General features: G+C 44.7%; 1 protein-coding gene across 1 annotated transcript in view; it reads right to left on the reverse strand.

Annotated features, from left to right (window-relative positions):
* Positions 1 to 426, reverse strand: part of Mak (male germ cell associated kinase) — a 48,028-nt gene extending 47,602 nt beyond the window's left edge. The window contains exon 1 of the mRNA XM_055595097.1: positions 300 to 426. The gene's annotated coding sequence lies outside the window, so the exon portion shown is untranslated. The remainder of the gene's footprint in view (positions 1 to 299) is intronic.
* Positions 427 to 11,102: the final 10,676 nt, after the last annotated feature.

Consider the following 11,102-nt stretch of genomic DNA (forward strand, 5'->3'; position numbering starts at 1 on the left):
CGGATCCAGTCCTGCGCTTCACTCCTAAAAGTAGTTTCCATGCACCCGAGCATCCTGAGGACGTGTAGGGGACCCAGGACACCAGCGCAGGCTCCGCAGAGGTGTCGAGAGAACAGTACCAACTCCTGGAAAGCCTTTGGGAGCCCGAGAAACTCTGGGGAGAGGGCGGGGGTCCGTGGGAAGCCCAGGGGCCCCTGGAGGGTGTAGGGAGCCCGGGGAGCCGGGCCCCTGCCCACTTCCTGCCGTCCCCGGCCCGCCGTTCTTGTCCTGGGACCCTCCTCCCTCCAGCTTGTCCGTACCGGCGTCCAGGTCCCGCCTCCCGGCGGAGAGTGGCCCTGGATGGTCGGGGCGCCCAGGCGACATGCCGGGTGGCTTCGAAACTCGGGTTGGGCTGGGTCCCGCAGCCTGCTCGGGATTACCCGCGGGCGCCGGCAGCTTACCTCGTTCGTTCCCTTGTGAAGCTCCAGCGCCGTGTGTGTTTCGTATCCTAGGAAACCACCAGGGCGCGCCAGCCCGCTCAAACCACGCCCACGGAGGGCGGGGTCTAGGTGACTCGGCACGCCCACCGCCGTAAGCCCCACCTCCGCGAAGGCGGGATTAAGGGAGCACCTGGCTAATCTATTCTGTCTTTTTTAGTTGCTTTTTCTTCCTTAAAAAAAAAAAAATGACTACAATATTTATTTATTTATTAATGAAGCATTTCTATTATACAATTGTCACCTTGAAATATGCATATTTATATAGGTCATCTCTGTATGAGGGACTTTCTAGATATTATTGGTTTTCATAATGTGTAAGTACGCTGATCCAAATCTTGTTGGGAAATATATGAAAACTGACAAGCTAAAGAGCCGCATAGTGAACTTGCAAACAAATGACTTAGCACATTGGGTCTGTGCTAGCTCAGCGGCACAAAGGAACAACAGTTCACCCACCACAGACAATTAGCCAGGTTAAGAACCAGACTCACTTAACATGTAAAGCAAGAGAGGAACTAACGCACAGACATCAGGCACTTTAAAACTGAATAGATTACTTACCAAATCCCGTAGAATAAGCTAAGTCTACCTTTAAAGGGACATGTTTAATCCTATATGAAGTAATTTGCGTAGCTTGCGTGTGATATGGCTTTGGTAAATAAGATGTTGAGTTCTGTATATGAAGCACTCGTTACAAGCTGGGACAGGAACAACAAAATAAACGCACTGAGGATGGAAAGGGAAGCAACAGTGGAGAGATCCATGAACATACATGGTGTGTGAGTACGTCAGACAATGAGGATGTGGAGATCTGAAGAAAACGAGAGGGAGAATAGCCAGTATCCACAGAGAGAGAGTAGACTCTTAAAAAATTTTTTAAAAGTTTTTTTTTTTCCACATAAGCTTCCTGGCTCTCTTTCAAATTCATGGCATCTCTTTTTTCATTAATTGTCATTACATGAGTGTATGTATACATGTGAATATTTCTAAATATAACCTGCTTAGTCTGTATGACGTAACTTGGATGTATGTTTTCAGGGCTGAGAATTGGGTATCGGCTAACAACAGGTGTGCTCTTCCTTGGGGAAGACCTCTTCTCCCACTCTCAGCATTCCTTAGTTGTTTGTAGTTCTTTGTGTGGGGTTGAGGACTTGTGGTTTCCCCATCCTTCCACCCAACTCCCAACATGGTCTACTTTGACATGCCTGTTCAGCTCATGTTCAGGCAGTCGTGTTGGTGAGTCTTTATGGCTGCAGCTTCTGACATTACTAGGAGACACATACTCACAGCAAACTCTCTAACCCTCTGGCTCTTACAGGTTTTTCACCCCCTCTTCCATGGTGTTCCCTGAGCGCTAGGCACTGGAGTTGTTTTGTCCATGTATCCACTGAACCTGGGCTCCACAACTTTGTGTTTGATTTGTTGTGGTTTTCTGTAGGGGTCTCGTCTGTTGCAAAGAGAGATATCCTTGATAAGGGGTGAGGGCTTGCCTGGAGCTCACCATGGAGCCCAGGCTAGTCTACAAAGGAGAATCTTGATTACCTTTTCCAGTCACATCTGTATTTGGCTGGCTTGCCCTATGTTTTGGTTTTCCTCAGATTTATTCTGTAAAGTCTTGATTCATTAAATCTGGTCCTTGGGCCAGTGTAGCCTGGGAGAGAGAGGCCTTGTGCTTGCTGGGTGCTTTTGATTTATAGACTGCTTTGGATGGTCTTGTATCTCAGATCTTTGTATTGGTCAGTTTATTGGGTCTGTTTTTCTCCCACGAGGCTTCTAAGTCTGTTCTCATTTATTCATTGAAAAAGCATACGGGGTCAGACAGTGGTAAAGTAAAACCAAGGAAGCAAAAGTGTGATAAAATGAGTAAGTGGCAACTAGTGTAGAGGAAGAGAAGGGGACATTGGTGTCACGAAAAAAAAAAAAAAACAGTCAAAGAAGCCTTGAGTCAGAAGCAGGGTAGAAGAAGCAGGAGCGGGCTCACTTGGGGATAACTGTTTAGGTACCAAGCTGAGTGCTGGGATTAAAGGTCTGTACCACCACACCTGCCCAACATGGTTTTTACTTCAACTGCCTGCTTCAACCATAAGCTGTGATAGGACCTGTGCTATCTGCCTTGACACCATTCCCAGCACTCAGGAGACGGGGGTAAGAAGATGGAGTGTTCTAAGCTAGCCTGGCCTAGAACAGCGACTTAAGCTTGGTAGGAGGATATACAACTATAATTTTAGCATTGGGGAAGCTGGAGGGTCAAAAACTCAAGGCCAGCCTAAGCCACATAATGAATTTCAAGACCAGCCTGGGTATAAGAGCTCATAAGTAAAATAAAACAACATGCCTCCTCAATCCACAAAACAACAACAACAAAAAAAAACAATGGAACAAAACAAGACAAGAAAAAAACCTATGTCAAATTAGAGGGGTCTTGCTATGGGGAAGTCTAATCTTTAGGATGAATAAGTGGAAAACCTGTAAATTCTCCAAAGTGATGTTCAGACTTGCATTTTTAGCTATCTGTCTATCTATCTTTCTTTCTAAAGATTTCTTTATTTAATGTGTATGAGTGTTATATCTGCACACAGAGCCTGCATGCCGGAAGAGGATTTTGGATGCCATTATGGATGGTTGTGAGCCACTGTGTGGTTGCTGGGAATTGAACTCAGGACCTCTGGAAGAGCAGTCAGGGCTCTTAACCACTGAGGCATCTCTCCACTACCATCCCCACCCCACCAAGATTTGCATTTCCTCAAGGTCAGTGAGCTCAGAGGAGGATGACGAAGGACTGGGTGACCAGAAGAGAAGGCCACTGAAACAGAACTGGAAGGAAGGATGGGATCCAAAGAGGGGTTGGAAAGAGGACACAGCACTCAGGGAGAGTTGGGGGTTGAAACAGACAGGACTAGATGACTGGTGGCTAGTGGTGCTCCCGGCCAAGATGATCGAAGAGAGGAGGATCTGAGGGTGGAGAGTATATGCAGCAACAAGTCTGGTTTGAGGGCTAGTCGATTGGATATGACAAGAAGGCGGTTTATGTAAATGCTGGATCTCGGACATTTTGAATAAAGCTATGGATGTGAACAAATAAAGCTTCAAGAATAAAAAAGGACTGAGGTCCTGGGAAACCCCGTATTTACAAAAGGATGGACAGAAAAGTAGAAGCAACAGAGAGAAAGACTCCCTGGGATAAGGTATTTCAGAGTGAGGAACAAGAGGTCACCAGGAAAGAAACGAAGGAGGAAAAAGAAAGAGATATGTCCAGATTAGAGCCTTGCAGGAGCAGCCTGCCTAAAGCAACCTGCACGCTCTCAGCATGCTTTATCCCATGGCTGTGATGGGAAGGATAGAGTCTCTAAGCATCCATCAGCTCTTCTAAAAGATGCCTGGTGCCCCCACAGGAGCCCCAGACCTGCAGAAAAGTGGCCAAAGGCAAGGCCCACTTCAGCACAGCAGCCAGCAGACTAAGGCTTCACCAGTGGCAGCTCTAAAAGGAGAAAGATTATCCAGGAACTGTGGCTGGAGAGGTGCTCAGCCAGAAAGTGCTCGGTGCCAGCAAGAGGACCTGAGTTAGGCTTCTCAGAGCCCACATAAAAGCCAGCGGAGGCAGTGCAGGTCTACAAACCAGTGCTGCTGCCTGGGACAGGGGTGGCGTATGCAGAGATAACTGATTCCAGGAGACCCCGAGCCAGCCAGTCTTAGCAGTCAGTGAGCTCCAGTTCAGTGAGACCATGTCTCAAACAATAAGGTGGAGAGCAAAAGAGAGGCATGTGACGTTGAGTTCTCCACATAGGCACTCAGTGGGTGAGTGCACACACACACACACACACACACACACACACACACACACACTTTACCAACAATGGACATAGTAGAAATGAACTTCTAAGGGCTATACTTAAGGGCGAAGGAATGAAATACCAGGAGGGAGGGTGATGTAACGACAAGTTAATTTTGGTGCTGAAAACATGGCCAAATCCATCAAGGAGTGTTCGCTCTATGTACTAATACCAGGTCTAAGGATGCGAAGATCCTCATAGTACTTACCGGTAGCAGCTTCAGGCTCTGTTAGATGTGAATGATGAATTTCAGGAGTACCTAGGAGTTTCCTTGCCCTAGGCTTGGAATTAGCTGTTTCTCTAGATACTCTTGTTTCCTATAAGTAAACATCTGTGTTTGAAAACCCTTAGTCCCCAATGCTTGCATGTTAATTGCTACCGTAGTGCCACTGATTGGAGCGGCTTTCAGTGGACAGAGTAAGAAAATAGTTTTCAGTGAATCACCTATTCATCTCTCTGTGCTGGCAGCGTAGACTTCTTCCTTTCCTTCCTTCATCCTTGTCTTTCTCTCCCTTCACTCAGTTAGAAAACCTGGCACCCAATATTTGAACATTAATTCTATCAAGCAGTCGATTTGTATGGGAACTCCTGTAGTAGTGTACTAGAGACAGTCATGTCTAACACAGGTCTTAGCAATGAACCTGTTCTCTGGGGTCAAGGTCTCTTTACACCTTCATTTATCCTTAGAATACACCCCACAGAGAGCGTACATAGTGGTCTGTTTTCAGAAGTTACCTCCATTTTTTTTTTTTTTTTGTTTTGTTTTGACTCATACACTTAAGATTAGGTACCTTTGTTTCTGTTTGTATTGGGTGTTAGTGTTTCAGCCCATTGATGTGGTGGACAAACAGGACAAAACATTTATTTAAAAAGAAAAGCTACAGAAAGAGCACCGGCATGCTTCAGCACGAGGAGACTTAAAATCACAGAAGTGCTAATTCTCCTAAGTTGATACACAGAGCCAACAGATCACCATGAAACCCTGAAAGTGAGTCCCCATTAATTTAATAAACTGATTTTATTGATAACTGGGTCTTGTGGTATATTCCTGTAATTCCAGAACTCTGACAGGGGAGGGTCTTGAGTTCAGGGCTAGCCTGGGTTACACTGTGAGTTCAAGGACAGCCTGAGGTATAAGGTGAGACCCAGGCTAAAAACAGTGTGGGGCGGGAAATGAGCAGGGGGATTGGTGAATATGATCAATGCAGACATGTATGTTATTGTGAAAGAACAGACAAACTAACTAACAAAAACAACCACCAACAAAATACACCCAAACAACCCACTTCAAATACTTAAATGAAAGACCCGAGATGGACTAAAATGCCTCAGGAAGAATGAACCACAGCCACGTGATCTGGAATAAGCCACTTGAGCTGGCTCCCTTCTCAGAATGATGGTGCAAATCTGTAATTACAGCTGCTAGTGAGACAGAAGGCTCTCAGGCTACGGGACCGCCTGGAACTCACTCTGAAACCACCCATTCTACACCCTACCCTCCCTTACTTTTTATTTTTGATACACGTAAGATATTGGTTGTCTCGAAGCTGAAAACCACCCAGTGCAGAAAAGATGAAAACGGTCACCAACAGACACGTCTTTGAAGTATACTATGGAATATGGTAGAAAAGCCTTTTATTTTGATTTTTGAGACTGGATTGACCCGATGAAGCCCAGGCTAGCCTTGAACTCACTGTGTAGGAGGCTGAACTTGAAGTGTTGATCTTCCTGCCCCCTGAGCACCCAGTTTGGAAAGGGGAAAGGCTGATTTCCACTAATTCTTTCTGAGGGTACTCTCCGTGGTCACGTGAGCCACTGCCTTTGGGCCTGTGCTGGAGTAGTACAAACTGTGAGAGTGCACTGAGGAAGAAGAGCTGTTTAGCCTTGGCACAGAGTATGCAGAGGCAGAGGGAGGGAGAGAGAGAGGAAGGGAAGGAGGGAAGAAGAAAAGGAGAGAGGGGGAGGGAAAGAGAGGAAGGGAGAAAGAGCTAACTTCCTCCCACTGAACCCCTCCTTCTAAAGCTTCTGAGGCTTCCCACCCCGTGGCGCACACTTGACTCTAGACCTGTGTACATGCCTGTGTGTGTATGTACACATGTGAGCAGGCGCACATGCCCTCACACATTCAGGGGCCAATAGAGGCCACCAGGGCCCCCCCCCCCCACTATCAGTCTCTGACTTGTTCCCTTTAGCCAAGGTCTGTCACTGAACGTGGCATTCGGCTGGTGGCCAGCAATCCTCCTGTCTCTGCTTCCCCCCAGCACTGGGGTTACAGGCACATGTGGCCACACCTGGCGGCTTCTAAGGATTTGAACTAGGTTCCTGGAGCTTTGACAGCGAGCACTCTCTCCCTGAGCTCTCGCCTCAGCACCCCGAGAGGTCCAAACCTTTAACAGAGGAACACCGAAGACACAAACTGTGGAACATGATGCCAGTTTTTCCAAATGGGCTGCTGGCTCCACACAATCACCATCTTACCTGAGGATGGGTGTTCATTCTCACTACAGTTATGTAGAGTACCATCGCTACTGCTATTTGCTTTCACTTTTGTTCAAGCCTGTCACAAGTACTACTCAGGAGATGTCAGTCCTAAGAAAACCTGGGCAGGACTGGAGATTCCGCCCAGAGGTTGAGAACACAGGCTGTTTTTCCGAAGGTCCTGAGCTCACTTCTCAAAATCCTCATGGTGGCTCATAACCATCTACAGTGAGGGCTCGTGCCCTCTTCTGGTGCACAGTCACACATGCAGGCATAAATCTCAACTAAATCTTAAAGAAAAAAATTAGGAAACTGGGCAGTCTTGCTTAAATGTTATATCACAGGTGGCCACAGATAGCACTCTTCTACAATATTTCTCTCTCTCTTTCCCTCCCTCCCTTTCTCCTTTTTCATCCATACTTCCTTCCTTGATATCTTCCTTCCTTCCTTCCTTCAGTTCTATCGGAAGTTACACTTTTTTTTTTTTTTTTGTGGAGAGGTTTTGATTTTCTTTATTTCTTTTTTGATGTGTGGAAGACTTCATATATTTTCGTCCCTCCCTCGCCTTCCTCAAATTACTGCCTTGTTACCCCCAAGCCCCTCTCGAGTTCATAACCTCTCTTTCTGTAATTGTTTTTATGTTATATATTTTGATGCAGTGTCTCACTCTGTAACTCACCAAATAGCCTGGAACTCACCAAATAGCCCAAGATGATCTTAACTCACAGCAGTGTATTTGCCTCTGCTTCCAGAGTGCTGGGATTACAGGGGCAAGCCATAGGGCCTGGCTAGGTATTTGATTTCTTTTTCCTTCTTTAATTGAAAATGGATTCCCCTCCTCCCCATCACATAGTATATTCTGATTATAGTCCCCCCTTCCTCTACTCTCCCAGTCCCCCCCCCGACCTATTCCCTTTCTGTCTCTTATTAGAAAACAAGCAGGCTTCTAAGAAATAACAACAAAATAAGATAAAATATAATATACTAAGATAAAGCAAAAATTAACACAGCGGAATTGTGACAAGAATAAACAAAGAGAAGGAAAAGAGCCTGAGAAGGCACAGGAAGCAGTGACCCACTCATTTGCACACTCTGGAATCCTGTAAAAACGTAAGTGGAAGCCCTAACCTATGTGAAGAGGATGTGGTGCAGACCCAGGCAGGCCCTGGGCATGCTGCTTCAGTGTCTGAGGTCATAAGAGCTTTGCTCGGTTGATCTAGAGGCCCTTGTTTTCTCAGTGTCCTCCAGGCCCTCTGCTCTTACACTCTTTCTGCCTCTTCTTTTGCAGGGTTCCCTGAGCCCCGAGTGGGGATTTGGTGGAGACATCCCATTTTGGGCAGTGTTCCAAGGCCTCTCATTCTTTGCTCATTGTCTAGTTGTGGGTCTCTGTATTCAGTTTCATCTGCTGAGGAGGAAGCTTCTTTGATGACGGCAGGGCAAGATACTGCTCTGAGCATAGCATAATGCCATTGGGAGTCCTTTTATTGATATTTAAAAAAAAATATAGAGCAGTAGTGTTTTATTTCACCCTAAGTCCCTGAATTATCAAGTCTACATTCTTTATCACCCAAGCCGTATCCAATATGGGTTCCAACTCGTGGAGGACGCCTTAAGTCAAATGACATATTGGTTGGTTACTAGTGGCAAACTCTGTGCCACTATTGTACTATTATATTGCACAGGCAGGGTACCATTCTAGATCAAATAATTTGTGGCTGGGTTGGGGTTTGCATTTCTCCTTTTGGTAACATGCAAGAGTACCTTTCTATACCAAAGGTGCTAGGACATAGGGGCGAGGCTCTATGTAGGCACCAGCTTGACTAATCCTTGTTCAAAGGGTTGTGAAGGCCTTGCCCTCAGTTTGTAGAGAGCAACCTATAGTCTTGGCAACAGCCTGGGATGTTTGGAGATTCTCTGGGGCTCCTTTGGCCAATAACTGAGTTAGATGTAACCCAGTCCCTGTACTAGAAGCTTTATTTGGTGACAAGAGATGGACAGTTGGGGCTGTCTCACCCATTATTTGGTGATTTCATTTAGACCACCTTCATGTATGTATATATCTTAGGAAACTTCTGCTGTATTAGGTTTTCACACTACTGCTTGAAAGGCTCTTAATTTTAGCTGTCTCTCCCCATATTCTCTCCTTTGTTCCCCTCTTTACTTCTCCCTCCACTTACTTGATCTTCCCATTCCAGCCTCTCCCATCCATCCATAACACTATTTCCCTTTCCTAGCAAGTTCTGTCTGTCCCCCACCTAGTCCCTTACTCTCTACATAACCTCTGTGGTTCTACAGACAGTAGCTTGGCTATCATGGAGTTAATAGCTAATATCCACATATAAGCAGATAATACCATATTTGTCTTTCTGAGTCTTAGAGACCCTTCTCAGGATGATTTTTTTTTCTAATTCTGGCCATTTACCTGTGAAAATTATTTAATTGTCTTTAATGGCTGAGTAATAAACGTACCACATTTTTTTTATCCATTCTTCTCTTGAAGGACATCCAGGTTGTTTCCAAGGTCTGGCTATTATGAATACAGCAGTAATGAACATGGTTGAGCAAATGTCATTATAGTATGATGAAACTTCTTTTGGGTATGTGCCCAAGAGTGGTATAGCTGGATCTTGAAGTTAAATCGATTCTCATCTTCTTAGAAACCACCACACTGATTTCCATAGTGGCTGTACAAGTTTGCTTTGCATGTAAGTATGCGGTCAATTTGGGAGAAAGTTTCATGGGGTCCTGAGAAGAAGGACCCCATGGATCCTTGGTCTGGATGAAGTGTTCTATAAATTTCTGTTCAGTCCATTTGGTTAATGGTATCAGTGAGCTCCAGCATTTCCTGTTTAGGTTATGTCTGCATCACCTATCTATTGGCAAAAGTGAGGTGCTGAAGTCTCCTACTATCAGTGTGTGAGGATCAGCTATAGTGGTTTTCTTTTTAAATTAAGAGTGGGGTGCATCTGTGCTTGGTGCACAGATATTAAGAATTGCAATGTCCTCTTGGTAGATGTTTTCCTTTGATAAATATGTAGTGTCCTTTCTTATCTCTTCTGATTAGTTTTGATTTGAAGTCTATTTTCTCAGATATTAAAAGGGCTACACCAGCTCACTTTTCAGTTTCATTTTATTGGAATATCCTTTACCATTTTCCCCCTAAACGATGTCTGTCCAGAAAGTTAAAGCTAAAGTACGTTTCTTGGATGGCACAGAAGGATGGATATGTTAGTCTTTTTGGAATTGAGACCATTAATATTGAGAGATATTAGTGAGCAGTGTTTGTTGATTCTTGTTATTTTGTTGTTGGCTCTGTGTGTGTGTACCCTCTCTTTTGATTGGCCTGTCTGGGATTATTTTATTCCTTGTGTTTTCTCCAGTGTGGTTACTTATTTAGGTTGGAATTTCCCTGTTAGCACCTTCTGGATTTTAAGATAAATATTGCTTAAATTTGGTTTTATCACGGAATGTCTTATACTCTCCATGTTTTGTGATTGAAAGCTTTGCCGAGTACAGTAGTTTGAGATGGCATCTGTGGCCTCTCAGAGTCTGTAGTCCGTCTGCCCAAAAGTCAGGTGTAATCGAATAGGCCTGCCATTATATGTCACTTGGTCTTTTCTCCTTGCAGCTTTTAAAAATCTTTTTTGCTATGTACATTTGGAGCCTGGGTAAAGCAATGAGTCAGGGGAGGCCAGTTAGGCTGGGAAGATCTGTTATCTGCTGGAGATGAGGGTGGCAGGGAAAGGGGAGTTGGGAACTAGCAGTCTGCTCCAGAGCTGGAAATGAGACTGGGGCATTGGATTTGGAGGAGAAGAGAAAGAGGTGAGGATAGGAAGTTAGACTTCCTGCTTCCCTGGCTGGAGAAATGACTCTTTTTTTTTCCCCGAAAACCATTTGCAATAATTACTGTCTGATTAAGAAAATTAATGCTCACCCCTGTAATCCCAGCACTCAGGAAGGCAGATGCAGGCAGATCTCTGTGAGTTAGAGGCCAGCCTGGTCTAACGTTTTGTGATTTCCCTGATCAGGAATAAGTTTCCCTTAAATTTTTTATTGATAATCAATCATTTGTGGTAAATGTAATAAAGAATAATTAAGTAGATATGAAGCTATTCATGTCCATCAGGTGACTTTTCTACTAATCTGTTTTACTTTCCTTGATCAACAATATATAACAATAGAATATAAGAAAGTCAAGTAAACTCTGTATCTTCTTGCTGCTGATTTTCATGTCATTAACATTTTAACTAGCATTTTAAAAAATTAGAATAATTACCTCACTTTCCCTCTTTCTGTTTCTTCCCTTTTACCTCTC

The sequence above is a fragment of the Psammomys obesus genome, unplaced genomic scaffold (assembly GCF_907164565.1).
Source record: "Psammomys obesus unplaced genomic scaffold, mPsaObe1.curated_primary_1811, whole genome shotgun sequence".
Lineage (NCBI taxonomy): Eukaryota > Metazoa > Chordata > Mammalia > Rodentia > Muridae > Psammomys > Psammomys obesus.